Source organism: Salvelinus sp. IW2-2015, unplaced genomic scaffold (genome assembly GCF_002910315.2).
Source record: "Salvelinus sp. IW2-2015 unplaced genomic scaffold, ASM291031v2 Un_scaffold2206, whole genome shotgun sequence".
NCBI classification, from domain to species: Eukaryota; Metazoa; Chordata; class Actinopteri; order Salmoniformes; family Salmonidae; genus Salvelinus; species Salvelinus sp. IW2-2015.
Genome location: NW_019943536.1, coordinates 79,359 through 96,211, shown reverse-complemented (window position 1 = coordinate 96,211; position 16,853 = coordinate 79,359). Strand labels below are relative to the sequence as shown.

Here is a 16,853-nt window from a genome sequence, read left to right as displayed (position 1 = left end):
ACCGAGAGGAGAAGATATTAGTCTGGGCATCACGGTTCTGCTCTCCTCACTTAACCTAAGAATTAGTTCCTGGACATGGTTCTGCTCTCCCTTAACTAGTGAAATTAGTCTGTGGTCATGGTCTGCTCTACTTACCTAAGAATTATTTCGTGGCATGGTCTGCTCTCCTTAACTAAGGAATTAGTCTGGGCATTGTCTGCTCTCCCTATAAGAATTAGTCTGGGCATGGTCGCTCTCCTTACGTAAAATTTGGACATGGTCTGCTCGTCCCTTCGAACTAAGATAGTCTGGACATGGTCTGCTCTCCCTTCGGACTGATAGAGAATTAGTCTGGGCATTGGTCTGCTCTCCCTTAACTAAGTGTAAAGGCATGGTCTCGCTCTCCCTTAACTAAGGAATTAGTCTAGAGCATGGTCTGCTCTCTCTCCTCAAGGAATTAGTCTGGGCATGTGGTCTGACTCTGCCTTGCCTAACGTAAGAGAACTTATGTCTCGCTGCAATTGGGTTCTGCTCTCCCTTAACTATGACATTAGTCTGGGCATTCGGGCAATATGGTTGGGACTGCCTCCTATTACTGTGTGATTAACTGGAGCTAGGAATTAGTCTGGGCATTGGTCTGCTCTCCCTTAACTAAGGATTTAGTCTGGGCATGGTCTGCTCTCCCTTAACTAAGGAATTGTCTAGGACATGGTCTGCTTCTCCTTAACTAAGGAATTAGTCTGGGCATGGTCTGCTCTCCCTAACTCTGTAGTATTAGTCTGGGCATTGGTCTGCTCTCCCTTAACTAAGGAATTAGTCTGCTCCTCAACTAAAGATTAGTCTGGCATGGTCTGCTCTCCCTTAACTAAGGAATTAGTCTGGCATTGGTCTCTCCTTAACTGGACATGGTCTGCTTCTCCTTAACTAGGAATTAGTCTGGACATGGTCTGCTCTCCCTTAACTAAGAATTAGTCTGGGCATTGGTCTGCTCTCCTTAACTAAGGAAGTCTGGACATGGTCTGCTCTCCCTTAACAAGGAATTAGTCTGGGCATTGGTCTGCTCTCCTTAACTAGGAATTAGTCTGGGCATTGGTCTGCCTCTCCTTAACTAAGGAATTAGTCTGGGCATGGTCTGCTCTCCTTAACTAAGGAATTAGTCTGGGCATGGTCTGCTCCTCCTTAACTAAGGATTTAGTCTGGACATGGTCTGCTCTCCCTTAACTAAGGAATTAGTCTGGGCATGGTCTGCTCTCCCTAACTAAGGAATTAGTCTGGACATGGTCTGTCTCCCCCTTAACTAAGGAATTAGTCTGGCATTGGTCTGCTCTCCTTAACTAAGGAATTAGTCTGGGCATGGTCTGCTCTCCCTTAACTAAGGAATTAGTCTGGGCATGGTCTGCTCTCCCTTAACTAAGAATTAGTCTGGCATGGTCTGCTCTCCCTTAACTAAGGAATTAGTCTGGCATGGTCGTCTCCCTTAACTAAGGAATTAGTCTGGCATGGTCTGCTCTCCTTAACTAAGGAATTAGTCTGGCATGGTCTGCTCTCCCTTAACTAAGGAATTAGTCTGGGCATGGTCTGCTCCCCCTTAACTAAGGATTAGTCTGGGCATTGGTCTGCTCTCCCTTAACTAAGGAATTAGTCTGGGCATGGTCTGCTCTCCCTTAACTAAGGAATTAGTCTGGGCATTGGTCGTGCTCTCCCTTACACTAGGAATTAGTCTGGGCATGGTCTGCTCTCCTTAACTAAGGAATTAGTCTGGGCATGGTCTGCTCTCCTTAACTATGGAATTAGTCTGGGCATGGTCCTCTTCCCTTAACTAAGGAATTAGTCTGGGCATGGTCTGCTCTCCCTTAACTAGGAATTAGTCTGGGCATGGTCGCCTCTCCCTTAACTAAGGAATTAGTCTGGGCATGGTCTGCTCTCCCTTAACAGGAATTAGTCTGGGCATGGTCTGCTCTCCCTTAACTAAGGAATTAGTCTGGGCATTGGTCTGCTCTCCTTAACTAAGGAATTATGTCTGGGACATGGTCTGCTCTCCCTTAACTAAGGAATTAGTCTGGGCATTGGTCTGCTCTCCCTTAACTAAGGAATTAGTCTGGACATGGTCTGCTCTCCCTTAACTAAGGAATTAGTCTGGGCATGGTCTGCTCTCCCTTAACTAAGGAATTAGTCTGGGCATGGTCTGCTCTCTTTAACTAAGGAATTCTGGGACATGGTCTGCTCTCCCTTAACTAAGGAATTAGTCTGGGCATGGTCTGCTCTCCCTTACTAGAGAATTAGTCTGGGCATTGGTCTGCTCTCCCTTAACTATGGAATTAGTCTGGCTGTGGTCTGCTCCTTAACTTAAAGAATTAGTCTGGGCAATGGTCTGCTCTCCCTTAACTAGAGAATTAGTCTGGCATTGGTCCGCTCTCCTTACCTAAGAATTAGTCTGGGCATGGTCTCCTCTCCTTAACTAAAGGAATTAGTCTGGACATGGTCTGCTCTCCCTTACTAAGGAATTAGTCTGGACATGGTTGCTCTCCCTTAACTAAGGAATTAGTCTGGGCATGGTCTGCTCTCCTTACTAAGAATTAGTCTGGGCATGGCTCTCCCTTAACTATGGAATTAGTCTGGGCATTGGTCTGCTCTACTTACCTAAAGGAATTAGTCTGGGCATGGTCTGCTCTCCCTTAACTAATGGAAATTAGTCTGGCGCATTGGTCTGCTCTCACTTACCTAAAATTAGTCTGGCATTGGTCTGCTCGTCTCCTTAACTAAGGAATTAGTCTGGCATTGGTCTGCTCTCCCTTAACTAAGGAATTAGTCTGGACATGGTCTGCTCTCCCTTATAAGGAATTAGTCTGGGAATGGTCTGCTCTCCCTTACTAAGGAATTAGTCTGGGCATGGTCTGCTCTCCCTTAACTAAGGAATTAGTCTGGACATGGTCTGCTCTCTCCTTAACTAAGGAATTAGTCTGGGCATGGTCTGCTCTCCTTACCTAAAGAATTAGTCTGGCATGGTCTGCTCTCCCTTAACTAGGAATTAGTCTGGGCATTGGTCTGCTCTACTTACCTAAAGAATTAGTCTGGCATGTGGTCGCTCTCCCTTAACTATGGAATTAGTCTGGGCATGGTCTGCTCTCACTTACCTAGAAGAATTAGTCTGGGCATTGGTCTGCTCTCCCTTATAAGGAATTAGTCTGGACATCGCTGCCCAACAAGAATTAGTGTCTGGAATGGTCTGCTCTCCCTTAACTAAGGAATTAGTCTGGGCATGGTCTGCTCTCCCTTAACTAGAATTAGTCTGGACATAGTGTCTGCTCTCCCTAACTAAGGAATTAGTCTGGAATGGTCTGCTCTCCCTTAACTAAGAATTAGTCTGGACATGGTCTGCTCTCCCTTAACTAAGGAATTAGTCTGGACGTTCTGGGTCTCGCTCTCCCTTAACTAAGGATTTCTGGACATGGTCTGCTCTCCCTTAAACATGGAATTAGTCTGGACATGGTCTGCTCTCCTTAACTAAGGAATTAGTCTGGCATCATGGTCTGCTCTCCCTAACTAAGGAATTAGTCTGGACATGGTCTGCTCCCTTTAAGGACAATGTATAGTCTGGGCATTGGTCTGCTCTCCCTTAACTAGGAATTAGGGGCATTGGTCTGCTCTCCCTTAAACTATGAGAAATGTTGGGATGGGCATGGTGCTGCTCTCCCTTAACTAAGGAATTAGTCTGGGCATTGGTCTGCTCTCCCCTTAACTATAAGAATTAGGTCTGGGACATGGTCTGCCTCCCTTAACTAAGGAATTAGTCTGGCATGGTCTGCTCTCCCTTAACTAAGGAATGCTCATTGGTCTGGTGCTCTCCCTTAACTAAGAGAATTAGTCTGGGCATGGTCTGCTCTCCCTTAACTAAGGAATTAGTCTGGCATGGTCTGCTCTCCCTTAACTAAGGAATTAGTCTGGGCAATTTGGTCTGCTCTCCCTTAACTAAGGAATTAGTCTGGGCATGGTCTGCTCTCCTTAACTAAGGATTAGTCTGGGCATGGTCTGCTCTCCCTTAACTAAGGAATAGTCTGGACATGGTCTGCTCTCCCTTAACTAAGGAATTAGTCTGGGCATGGTCTGCTCTCCCTTAACTAAGGAATTAGTCTGGACATGGTCTGCTCTCCCTTAACTAAGGAATTAGTCTGGGCATGGTCTGCTCTCCTTAACTAAGGAATTAGTCTGGGCATGGTCGCTCTCCCTTCTCTATGTAATTAGTCATACAGTATGTCGGCTACAGTAAGAATCTCATTGTCCCGCTGCTTTGGCAGTACAGTGATATCGACTAAGAATTATAACATGGTGTCAGAGTGGTTCAACCTCGTCCAATATAAAACAGGAGAGATTATGTCACAGAAAACAATAATGTTCCTTGTGTTTTGTTGGAGTTTAGACGAAAAGTAGCTACCAGCTAACAGCTCTCTGTCTCTTCATTGAGCAGCCGGAGCGGAGCAGTTGCTATGGATACTCAGACTCAGAGCCACCATGAGGCAGAGCGCATTGCAGAGCGGCAGAGCACAGGAGCGAGCGTACAGACAGAGAGGAGCAGCTAATGGATTTACTAACGGAGGAAGTTATTTCTGATTTGGGGTAGAAGCAATTGGACCTGGTAAGTGGTAGGTCTGAACGTCACGGCCATGGGCCTGGGTAGTGTACGGCCTGAACGTCACGGCCATGGGCCTGGGTAGTGTACGGCCTGAACGTCACGGCCATGGGCTGGGTAGTGTCAACGGCCTGAACGTCACGGCCATGGCTGGGTAGTGTCCGGCCTGAACGTCACGGCCATGGGCCTGGGTAGTGTACGGTCTGAACGCACCGGCCATGGGCCTGGGTAGTGTACGGTCTGAACGTCACGGCCATGGGCCTGGGTAGTGTACGGTTGAACGTCATGGCCATGGGGCCTGCTCAGTGCTGGATAAGGTGCAGTGGGTGGGTGTGCCCTGTCCTGTACTTCCCCGTGGCCGTTAGCCCGTCTCCGGCCCTGGGGTGGGACTTTTAGGCCCGTCAACACCCCGCCCATGACCGTGACGTTCAGCCGTACACTACCCAGGCCATGCCCCCCGCCGCGACGTTCAGGCCGTACACTACCGAGCCCATGGCCACGGCAAGGGACGTTCCAGACTCGTAGACACAATATATGGGTATCAGTGCTACCCGGCCCATGGCCCAAGTAGAGAGACAGTTCAGAGGTCGTGATAACCCTGTAGCAAGATTGTCCTTGACCCTTTGAATTCTGGGAGTAACCGTGCGCTTTAGGCCAAGGCCCATGGCCGTGAGTGGTCGTGTCAAGTGAGGGTTTATCTCGGTAGCACTCGCTTCAGTGCAGGCCCATGGCGTGACGGGTTCAGAGCCGTAACTACCCAGAACCATGGGCTCAGCCGGATCTGATTTCGGGACGGATAATCTGTTCGCTAGCGCTGGAAACTGCATCCATAATGGACACGACAAGGGGCAGAAGACTGTACATAAGAGGGCGCGTTGCCCTGAGATTAATGCCGTGCACACTTTTACGAAGTGGACGTAGTATCAGCAATCGCTAAAGTGGTGCAAGTGTCGATTAGCTCTGGTGTGAAGAACATGTACGATTTATTCCCTGCTGGGAGCATGAGAAGATGTATCACGGAGTCTCGAAAGCGCTGGTCGCAAAGTGATCACCGGGCGGGAGGCGCTGGGGTGGTGGACGTTCAGGCCGCTACAGTCTAAATACTAGTTCTGCAGTTATACGCTGATGAGGCGGGCGTAAAGTGTGTCATTGGATCCGAGGAATTCGTGTTCAGGAGTAGAAAGGTAATTAATGGAATCTAGAAATAAGTGGATGGTAAACGTCGGTTATTAACTATTTCAGGAATAGATCAAGCCGGGTACAATACTGTTGTACCATAACACGCCTGCGGTCATGCAGCTGAAAGAGACGAGAGTTAAATAGATTCTCGAAAATGAGAGATGACGGCTCCTGAAGGCCGCATGGCCCCGTGACGCTCCAACGAGCATGTACGGTAATGAAGATAGAAGAGAGATGTGGTGCGACTAAGCCGGTCGGTTATACTAGAGGGATTGGAGAGAAGATCAGGAAGGAATATGCTCAGTCGAGAAACGGAGGAAAGAGAAGAAAAGATGTATACGCGACGCAGGCTCCGCAGATAGCCATTTGTGTATACATATTAACGATGTTATAGAAGGGGTGCGAAGGAAAGGTATCAGTATAGGCGTGTAATATCAACTAGCGTATGTAGTACCTTTGAAGGAGAGCCACTTATAGCTAAGATAGCGTGAGCAGGCTGGTCGGAGATCAAGTACGATGAAGCGTCGCCCGGTGCACTGTTATAGAGTCCTTCTGCTGTACATTGCTTGTGGATAAGAGGAAATCAAACAGAGACGGATAAGACATGGTATAACTGAAGTTGGCTCAGGAAGACTGCACTAGAATGACGCAGCCGTACGTGACGACAGAATGACGGATTATTTAACCATTACTGAACACATATGGCTTGGCCTACAATGCGGTACTCACCATGTTATCACCTGAGATCGTCAAAGCCCCGGACATCTCGCATACAGTGTCACGACGTTCAGACCCGTACACTACCCAGGTCCAATTGCTTCTACCCAAGATATCAGAAATAACCTTTCTCGTTGTAAATTCCATTATGCTGCTCCTCTCTGTCTGCGCTCGGTCCTGTGGCTCCTCGCTCCTTGAGCATGCGCTCTGCGATCAGGTGGCTCTGAGTCTGAGTATCCATAGCAACTGCTCTGCTCCGGCTGCTCAATGAAGGAGACAGTAGAGCCTGTTAGCTGAGACTTCCTCTAAACTCCAACAAAACACAAGGAAGCATTATTGGTTTTCTGTGCCTAACTCTCTCGTTTATATTGGGACGAGGTTGAACCACTTCTGACACCATGTTAATAATCTTAAGTCAATATCACTGTACGCAAAGCAGCGGGACAATGAGATTCTTACTGTAGCCCGACCTACTGTATGAACTAATTCCATAGGATAAGGGAGAGCAGACGCATGCCAGACTAAGTTCCTTAGTTAAGGAAGAGCAGACCATGCCAGACTAATTCCCTTAGTTAAGCGGAGAGCAGAATGTCCAGACCTAATTCTGTTAAGGGAGAGCAGACCATGCCAGATAATTCTTCGTTAGAAAGGGGAAGACGCCATTGTCCCGCCTAATTTTCGTACGGCGCCGCCCAGCCTCTTCGTCGGGCCGCCCGGCTCTCTGTTGCGCCGCGCTTCTCTTCCCTCCCTCCGGGGCGCGCCCTCCTTCTCGTGGGGGCCTGTCGCCTTCGTCGGGCCGCGCTGTCGTTTCTCTCGGGCGGGCTGTGCTCTTTTTCGTGGCGCGCGGCGCTTCGTATAGGGAGGCCCCCTCCTCTTCCTCGTTCGGGGGCCTCGGCACCTGTTACGGGCCGCGCCCTGCGCCTTTCTTCGGGAGCGCCATGATCCCGCCTCCTCGTTAAGCGCGAGCATGCGCCTTTTGTTCTGGGAAGGCCCTGTCTCTTCCTCTGGGGGCCCACTGTCCTTTTCGTTAGGGCGCGGCCTTGCTTTGTTAAGGGAGAGCCCCCTGTCCGCTCCTCTCGTGGGACGAGCCCTCGCCTCATTTTACGTTCCGGAGCGTCGCCATGCCACTTTGAAGATCGGGCCCTGCCGCCTTCTCGTTGGACCGCCGACGTCCAGCCGCTCTTCGTCCGGGGCCGCCAGTCTTCTCTCGGAAGAGCACCCATGCGTTTTAGTAGTGAAGAGCCGCCCGTATCAAGTCGGAGCAGACATGCAGATACTTTTAGAGTCCCGAACAAATGCCGGCTATCCATAGTTAAGGGAGAGCAGACCCATGTCAATTATTCTTAGTTAATGGGAAGAGCGGACAATGCTCCAGACTATTCCTTAGTTTAAGGGAGAGCACCATGTCCAGATAAGTTCTTAGTAAGGAGAGCAGACCATGCCAGACTAATTCTTAGTTAAGGAGAGCAACCATGCCCAGACAATTACAGATAGTTAGGAGAGCAAACATGTCCAGACATTCCATGTAGTTAAGGGAGAGCGAAACCATGCCTAGACTAATTCCTTAGTTAAGGGGAGCAGAACCAATGTCCCAGAACTAATTACTTAGTTAGGAGAGAGAAGCCAGACAATTTTGGAAGTGCAGACGCCAATCCAGCCTTGCCTAGTTAAGGGAGAGGCAACCATGCCAACTAATTCTTAGGTAAGCAGAGCAGACCAAGCCACGACTAATTCAATAGTTAAGGAGAGCAGACATGTCCAGAATATTCTTTAGGTAAGGGGAGCAGACCAATGGCCAGTAATTCTGTTAAGTGAGAGAGACATGTCCCCAGACTATTCGTTAGTTAAGGGAGAGCAGCCATGTCAGCCTAATTCCTTAGTACAGGGAGAGCAGACCATGCCAGACTAATTCCTTGTAGGAGCAAATAGATAACTTGGAAGAGGCAGAATGCAGCTAATTCATAGTTAAGGGAGAGCGAAACCAATGCACCAGACTAAATTCTTAGTAAGTGTCAGGAGACATGCCAACTAATTCCATAGTTAAGGAGAGCAGACATGCCAGACATACATTCTTTAGGTAAGGTGAACGCAACCCATGCAGACTAATTCTTAGTTTAGGGAGAGAGACCATAGTTCGACTAGATCCTTAGTTAAGGGAGAGCAGACCATCGCCCACTAATCTCTATTAAGGGAGAGCAGACATGCCCAGAACTAATTCTTATTATAAGGGAGAGCAGACCAGTCCATACTAATATCTTAGTTAAGGGAGAGGCAGACCAATGACAGACTAATTCCTTAAGTTAAGGGAAGACGCAGACAATGCGAACTAATTCCTTAGAGACTGCCATATCTAGTTGGAGAGCAAGCATGTCCAGATAATTCCCTTATTAAGGGAGAGCAGACCATGCCCAACAATTCTTAGTTAGGAGAGCAGACCATGCCAACTAATTCCTTAGTTTAGAGAGCAAGACCGCAACGCGAATCTGTAGGAGCAGAATTGCCCCAGAAGAATTCTAGTTAAGGGAGAGCAGAACCTGCCAACAATTCTGTTAAGGGGAGACAGACCAATGTCCAGACTACTTCCTAGTTAAGGGAGCAGAGACCATGCCCCGACTAAATTCCATAGTTAAGGGAGGAGCAGACCATGCCAGACTGATATTTAGTTAAGGGAGAGCAGACCAATGCCCAGATATCCATAGTTAAGGAGAGCAGCCAATGCAATAATTCTTAGTTTAAGGAAGCAGCCAGCCCAGACTAATTCCTAGTTAAGGGAGAGAGACCATGCCAGACTAATTCTTAGTTAAGGGAGAGCAGACATGCCAGACTAATTCCTGTAGTTAAGGGGCAGACAATGTCCAGATAATTTCCTTAGTAAGGGAGCGCAGACCATGCACCTAATTCCACTTAGTTAAGGGAGAAGAGACCATGCCCAACTATTCCTTAGTAAGGGAGAGCAGACCATGCGCCAGACTAATTCCTTAAGTTAAGGGAGAAGCAGACCAATGCCAGACTAATCTTAGTTAGGGAGAGCAGACCATGTCCAGAACTAATCTTAGTTAAGGGAGGCACATGCCAGACTAATTTAGTTAGGAGAGGAGAAATAGAGGAGCAAGACCATGCCCAGACTAATTCTTGTTAAGGGAGAGCAGACCATGCCCAGACTAATTGCCTTAGTTTAGGGAGAGCAGACACATGCCCAGACTAATTCCATAGTTAAGGGAGAGAGACCAATGTCCCAGACCTATTCCTTAGTAGGGAGAGCAGACCAATGCCAGAAACTAATATCTCTTAGAGTTAAGGGAGAGCAGACAATGCAGACTAATTCATTAGTTATAAGGGAGCAGACCATGTTCCAGACTAATTCTTTAGGTAAGTGAGAGCAGACCAGTGTCAGATTAATTCCTAGTTAAGGGAGAAGGCGGACCAATGTCCAGACTATCCTTAGTTAAGGGAGACCGACCATGTCACAGAATATTCTTTGTAAGGGAGCAGACCATGGTCCAGACTAATTCTTAGTTAAGGGAGAGAGACCAATGCGCAGTAATAACATAGTTAAGGGGAGAGCAAGACAATGCCCAGATAATTCTTAGTTAAGGGAGAGCAGACCATGTCAGACTAATTCCTTAGTTAACGGGAGAGCAACCAATGATCAGATAATTCTTAGGTTAAGGGAGAACAAGACCAATGCCCAGGACTAATTCTTAGGTAGTGAGAGCAGACCAATGCCCAGACTAATTCCATAGTTAAGGGAGAGCAGACCATGCCGCAGACTAATTCTTTATCGCTGTAAGTCAGAAGCAGACCAATGCCAGACTAATTCCCATAGGAAAGGGAGACGCACACGCACCATGTCCGAACTTAAATAAATGTGAGAGCAGACCATGCCACAGCTAATTACATAGTTAAGCGTGAGAGCAGACCAATGCCGCCAGACCTAATTCCTTAGTTAGGGAGAGCAGACATGTCTAGACTAATTCCTTAGTTAAGGGAAGAGCAGAAGGGATGTTGCTTTTTTTGGTGTGTTTTATTTTGGTTTTGTTTGTTTTTTTTGTGTATTGTTTTTTTTTTTTTTTTTTTGTTTTTTTTTTTGTTTTGTTTGGTACGGCCTGAACGTCGGCGGCCATGGGCTGGGTAGTGTACGGCCTGAAGTCAACGGTCATGGGCCTGGTGTAGTGTAACGGCCTAAACGTCACGGCCATGGGCCTGGGTAAGTGTAGGCCCTAACGTCACGGCCATGGGTAGGGAATCAGGCTTCAATGTGTCTCTATGCAGGGCTTTTAAAACACAACCCTTTTCAAGTACTGCTTCTCTGTGCACCTGTGGCACACTGTTACAAGGCTCTATGTGCCAGCGAATCGAGCCTGGGGACAAGGTTATATCGTATTTAATCCAGATTGTCCAGCCCACATCAGTACTTGATGTTTACCAAAAATAGACTCTTAGATCTATGAAAGGTCATGTGAGTATTGTCCATTCAAGTATCCAGGTCAGGGTAGGATCTTATCTTGACGACTTTCTCMGTGATGTAAGAATAACAAAAAACTCAAGACTATTCAAAATACTTTATGGGACAGTTGTAGGTAGATTAGAGTACCTGATCTTGACAACCAGCTCGGTGAAGGAGGGTCTGTCGTGGGGGTCGTAGGACCAGCAGCGGGTCATGAGGGAGTAGAGGGCAGGAGGGCAGTTGTCAGGTTTGGGTAGTCTGATGCCCTGCTCCAGCTGGTTAATGACATCACGGTTCTCCAACCAGAAGAAAGGCTGCTGCCCCTGGCTCAGGATCTCCCAAATACACACCGCTAGGGAGGGGGTTGGGCGAGGCAGTTACACATAGATACATACTGCTATGGAAAGAGAGACAACGAGGAGAGAGAGCAAGAGAGCAAGAGAGAGAGCAAGAGAGAAAGAGAGAGAGCAAGAGAGCAAGAGAGAGAAAGAGAGAGAGCAAGAGAGGAGAGAGAAAGAGAGAGAAAGAGAGGAGAGAGAAAGAGAGAGAAAGAGAGGAGAGAAAGAGAGAGAAAGAGAGGAGAGAAAGAAAGAAAGAGAGAGAGAGGTGCACAGAAATGACCCCCCCCCCAAAAAAAAGGAAGACTTACCGAACATCCAAACATCGCTAGCCGTGGTGAATCGCCTGAAGTTTATGGATTCTGGAGCCATCCATTTGATAGGTAATCGAGTCACAGAGGCTGTGGAAACGATTCAGAAAGATGCCAGTCATTTTTGTATATATTTAGTAAATGTGGGGACACTATTTAAGATGTTATTACTCAATGTAAGATAGAAACATGTCTTCTGCTTTTTCCCCAACCATTCTGATATAAAGAGCGTGCGGGGCGGCAAGTAGCCTACTGGTTAGAGCGTTGGACTAGTAACCAAAAGGTTGCAAGATCAAATCCCCAAGTTGACAAGGTAAAAATCTGTCGTTCTGCCCCCTGTGACCAAGGCAATTAACCCACTGTTCCTAGGCCGTCATTGAAAATAAGAATTTGTTCTTAACTGACTTGCCTAGTTAAATAAAGGTTAAATAAATACACACAAAACACAGGAGAGTCTGGAGCAGAGGTTAACTGCAGCTCTGATATTGCTCATCCATTTATTTATATATTCTTAATTACATTCCTTTACTTTAGATTTGCGTGTATTGTTGGGAAATTGAATCCTTGAGCTGACAAGGTAAAAATCTGTCGTTCTGCCCCTGAACAAGGCAGTTAACCCACTGTTCCTAGGCCGTCACTGTTGGAGCTAGAAACACAAGCATTTTGCTACACCCGCAATAACATCTGCTAAACACGTGCATGTGACCAATACAATTTGATTTGGAATGCTTTGATTAGAGCTGGATGAAACCATTTTCACCATTTTTAAATAGTCAACTGGGTGGGATGTCCTGTGTGTGGTTAAGGAAGGATCATATGATTCCATCCAACTCGTCGAAGTAGTAGAAGAAGAAATTGACTACTTCGAAATGGAGGTGGCGCTACCCATGAGCCCATGATGGGACAGCTTCACAGAACAGTTGTGTACCTCTATGGAGACCACAGACCACCGACCACTCCATACCTTTGTAATACTCTTCATCCTCAATGTATCTAGACAGGCCAAAGTCTCCCAGCTTAACACAGTCTGCTGTGGCCACCAGCACGTTCCTCACCGCTATGTCTCTGTTGGGACACAATAAGCAGGTTCGTTGAATTTCGTCCAATAACAACACAGGGTTTTTGTTGTTCCTGCTATGTCTCTGTTGGGACACAATAAACGGGTTACGGGGAGGCTACTTCACTGCATGGATGTCAATGTATTACATACCAAGGAGTGTGATGGAGAGATATGTTGTCTGAAGAGGAATATGGTGGCTAACATGGGATATGGGTGTCAAGATGGGATATGGGTGTCAAGATGGCTGTCCTACCTGTGCACCATGTTGATTCCCTCTAGGTAGACCTACCTGTGCACCATGTTGATTCCCTCTAGGTAGACCTACCTGTGCACCATGTTGATTCCCTCTAGGTAGACTAGAGCTTTGCAGATCTGCAGGCTGAAGAGAACTAGCGTTATGTTGGTGAGCTTGTTCTTGTTCTCTGTCAGGTAGTTCTTAAGCTGAAAAACAAAACGAACAGAATCATGGGACGGCAGACGGCAAGTAGCCTAGAGAGGAAGAACCCACCTACTATTTGACCGGTCACACAAATGTCCGAGGTGGCAAAGGTCGGCATGGATACTGTCATTTATCGGCGTAGTAACAAATCCCTACCTTGCGACCCCCAAAACTGTTCAAACCCCTCATGTTGGAGGAGAGAAAATGTTGCAGTTTAAAGCTCATTTCCTGCAATTCTATGACTTTATGTGTGTTTATATGATACCTGAGTGACTCAACAAAATCAATAGGGTCCTCCTGGGGGGGGTCGAAGGCTCCTGCTGACTTAATTTGGCTGATAACTACAACATGTAGGTAGCTGGTTAGCCTGCTGGTTTAACAACTGGACATTTCTGACAGGTTCTAAACAGGTTATAAAGGTCTGTCAGTGAATGACATGAGGAAAACTGCCCATGCACAACCAAATTTCAAAATTACACCATACTATTATCTACAACTCTCAAGGATTTCTAATTTTTGTTATTTAAAAAAAAATATTAAGTCATCCGTATTGACCCCGTTCCGGATCCGCATCCAGAACACGATCCGCCTGTTGAGTATGGCTAGCCTAGAGGTTAGAGGTCAGTAAATCGAAGGGTTGCTAGTTTGAATCCCAGGTCTGACAAATTTCTTTTTATCAATAAGTAAAGTTTACAGTAAACTCTCTCTTTATGACATCATCCTGGCTTAAATAACATGTAACGTGGCTGTCGGGTCTCTCACCTCCCCGTACTGGTAGAGCTCCATCACGATCCAGACAGGGTTTTCCTCTATGACACCGATCAGACTGACGATGTGGGGGTGATTCAGGTTCTTCATGATCACTGGAGAATGGATAAGTTTAACAATTAAAAACTTTCCCTTCTATTTTCATATGAAAGCTACTTACGACAGGGAGACATACTTACTTATTAAATGTCCCAATCCCATAAAAAAAAAATTATTTTTCTATTTCATATACTGTATATATACAGTATATGTATATTCACAATAGACGGTTAGAATAATACTGTGAAATTGTGAAAATTATGATAACATCCTTTTAGTGTAAGAGCAGTTTGAGAAGACCGGCTGACATTTCAGCCTGTTTTGAAGGGGAAACGCCTCACCAGGTGGTAAAGATGGCGCCAAAGAACATGGCTAACGTTTTACATTCTCCCAACCAATTCTGCAATTCTTTTTTTTTTTTATTTTGCGTTTTGTGTAACTTGTTTTTTAAACTTATTGTGTACATAATGTTGCTGCTACCGTCTCTTATGACCGAGAATAACTTCTGAACGTCAGAAAAGCGATTACTCAACGCTGACTGGAATAAACGTTTTCCTTTAACGAGTCCGACGAGAAGGATATCCTGCTTTCACTGGAACCGGCCCAGATCCAAGGCTTTTGCATGAAGAAAAGATGCCTTAAAAGGGGCCGCAGATCGGGCATCCTTCTGAGAATCCAGAGGCGAGCGAGTAAACTCCCACTGCTATCCGTTTTTCTAGCTAACATGCAATCATTGGAAAATAATATTGATGACCTACGATTAAGATTATCCTACCAACGGGACATTAAAAACTGTAACATCTTATGTTTCACCGAGACGTGGCTGAACGATGATACGGACAATATAGAGCCAGCGGGATTTTCCATGCACCAGCAGAACAGAGACGCTACCTCTGGTAAGACGAGGGGTGGGGGTGTGTGTCTATTTGTCAATAACAGCTGGTGCGCGATGTCTAATATTAAAGAAGTCTCGAGGTATTGCTCACCTGAGGTAGAGAACCTTATGATAAGCTGTAGACCACACTATCTACCAAGAAAGTTCTCATCTGTGTTATTCGTAGCCGTCTATTTACCACCACAGAACGAAGCTGGCACTAAGACTGCTTTCAACCAACTCTTTATAAGGCCATAAGCAAAGAAGAAAATGTTCACCCAGAAGCGGCGCTCCTAGTGGCCGGGGACTTAAATGCAGGCAAACTTAAATCAGTTTTACCAAATTTTTACCAGCATGTCACATGTGCAACCAGGGGAAAAAAAACCTTGACCACCTTTACTCCACACACAAAGATGCATACAAAGCTCTCCCTCGCCCTCCATTTGGCAAATCTGACCAGTGATTCGCTCAATTCGGAAGTGGTCAGATGATGCGGATGCTACACTTCAGGACTGTTTTGCTAGCACAGACTGGAATATGTTCAAAGATTCATCCAATGGCATTGAGTAGTACACCACCTCAGTCATCGGCTTCATCAATAAGTGCATCGATGACGTCGTCCCCACAGTGACTGTACGTACATATCCCAACCAAAAGCCATGGATTACAGGCAACATCCACATCGAGCTAAAGGCTAGAGCTGCCGCTTTCAATGAGCGGGAGACTAATCCAGACGCTTAGAAGAAATACCGCTATGCCCTCAGACGAACTATCAAACAAGCAAAGTGTCAATACAGAATTAAGATTGAATCCTACTACACCGGCTCTGATGCTTGTCGGATGTGGCAGGGCTTGAAAACTATTACGGACTACAAAGGGAAACCCAGACTTGAGCTGCACAGTCACGCGAGTCTACCAGACGAGCTAAATGCATTTTATGCTCGTTTTAGTCTTTGGTACACTCTTAGAAAAAAAGGTGCTATCTAGAACCTAAAAGGGTTATTTGGCTGTCCCTATCAGAGAACCCTTTGAAGAACCATTTTGGTTCCAGGTAGAACCATATTGGGTTCCATGTAGAACCCTTTCCCCAGAGAGTTCTACCTGGAACCTAAAAGAGTTCTACCTGGAACCTAAAAGTGTTCTCATATGGGGGACGGTCAAAGAAACCTTTTGGAACACTTTTTTTCTACGAGTGTATGACTTGACCGAGGTTTGAACTCTCAACCTTTCAATCTCAGTGTAACCATTCTAACCGCAAGACCAGTGAGTTGGATTTGTATGGGAATGTGAATTGGCAAAGGTCGCATGGATACTGTCATTTATCGGCGTAGTAAAATCCTACCTTGCGACCCCCAAAACTGTTCAAACCCCTCATGTTGGAGAGAGAGAAAATGTTGCAGTTTAAAGGCTATTTCCTGCAATTCTATGACTGTTATGTGTGTTTATATGATACCTGAGTGACTCAACAAAATCAATAGGGTCCTCCTGGTGGGGGGGGGTCCGAAGGCTCCTGCTCACTTAATTTGGGCTGATAACTACACAACATGTAGGTAGCTGGTTAGGCTGCTGATTTTAACAAACTGGACATTTCTGACAGGTTTTAAACAGGTTATAAAGGTCTGTCAGTGAATGACATGAGGAAACTGCCCATCACAACCAAATTTCAAAATTACACCATACTATTATCTACAACTCTCAAGGAATTTCAATATTTTTGTTATTTAAAAAAAAATATTAAGTCATCCGTATTGACCCCGTTCCGATCGCATCCAGAACACGATCCGCCTGTTGAGTATGGCTAGCCTAGAGGTTAGAGGTCAGTAATCGAAGGGTTGCTAGTTTGAATCCCAGGTCTGACAAAAATTTTTTTATCAATAAGTAAAGTTTATAGTAAACTCTCTCTTTATGACATCATCCTGGCTTATTGTAACGTGGCTGTGGGTCTCTCACCTCCCGTACTGGTAGAGCCTCCATCACGATCCAGACAGGGTTTCCTCTATGACACCGATCAGACTGACGATGTGGGGGTGATTCAGGTTCTTCATGATCACTGGAGAATGGATAAGTTTAAACAG

The 16,853-nt window shown here is 46.2% G+C and overlaps 1 pseudogene; it reads right to left on the bottom strand.

The window, feature by feature from the left end:
- LOC112073278 (protein-tyrosine kinase 2-beta-like) overlaps positions 1 to 16,853 on the bottom strand; it is a 70,158-nt pseudogene that overhangs the window by 26,229 nt on the left and 27,076 nt on the right.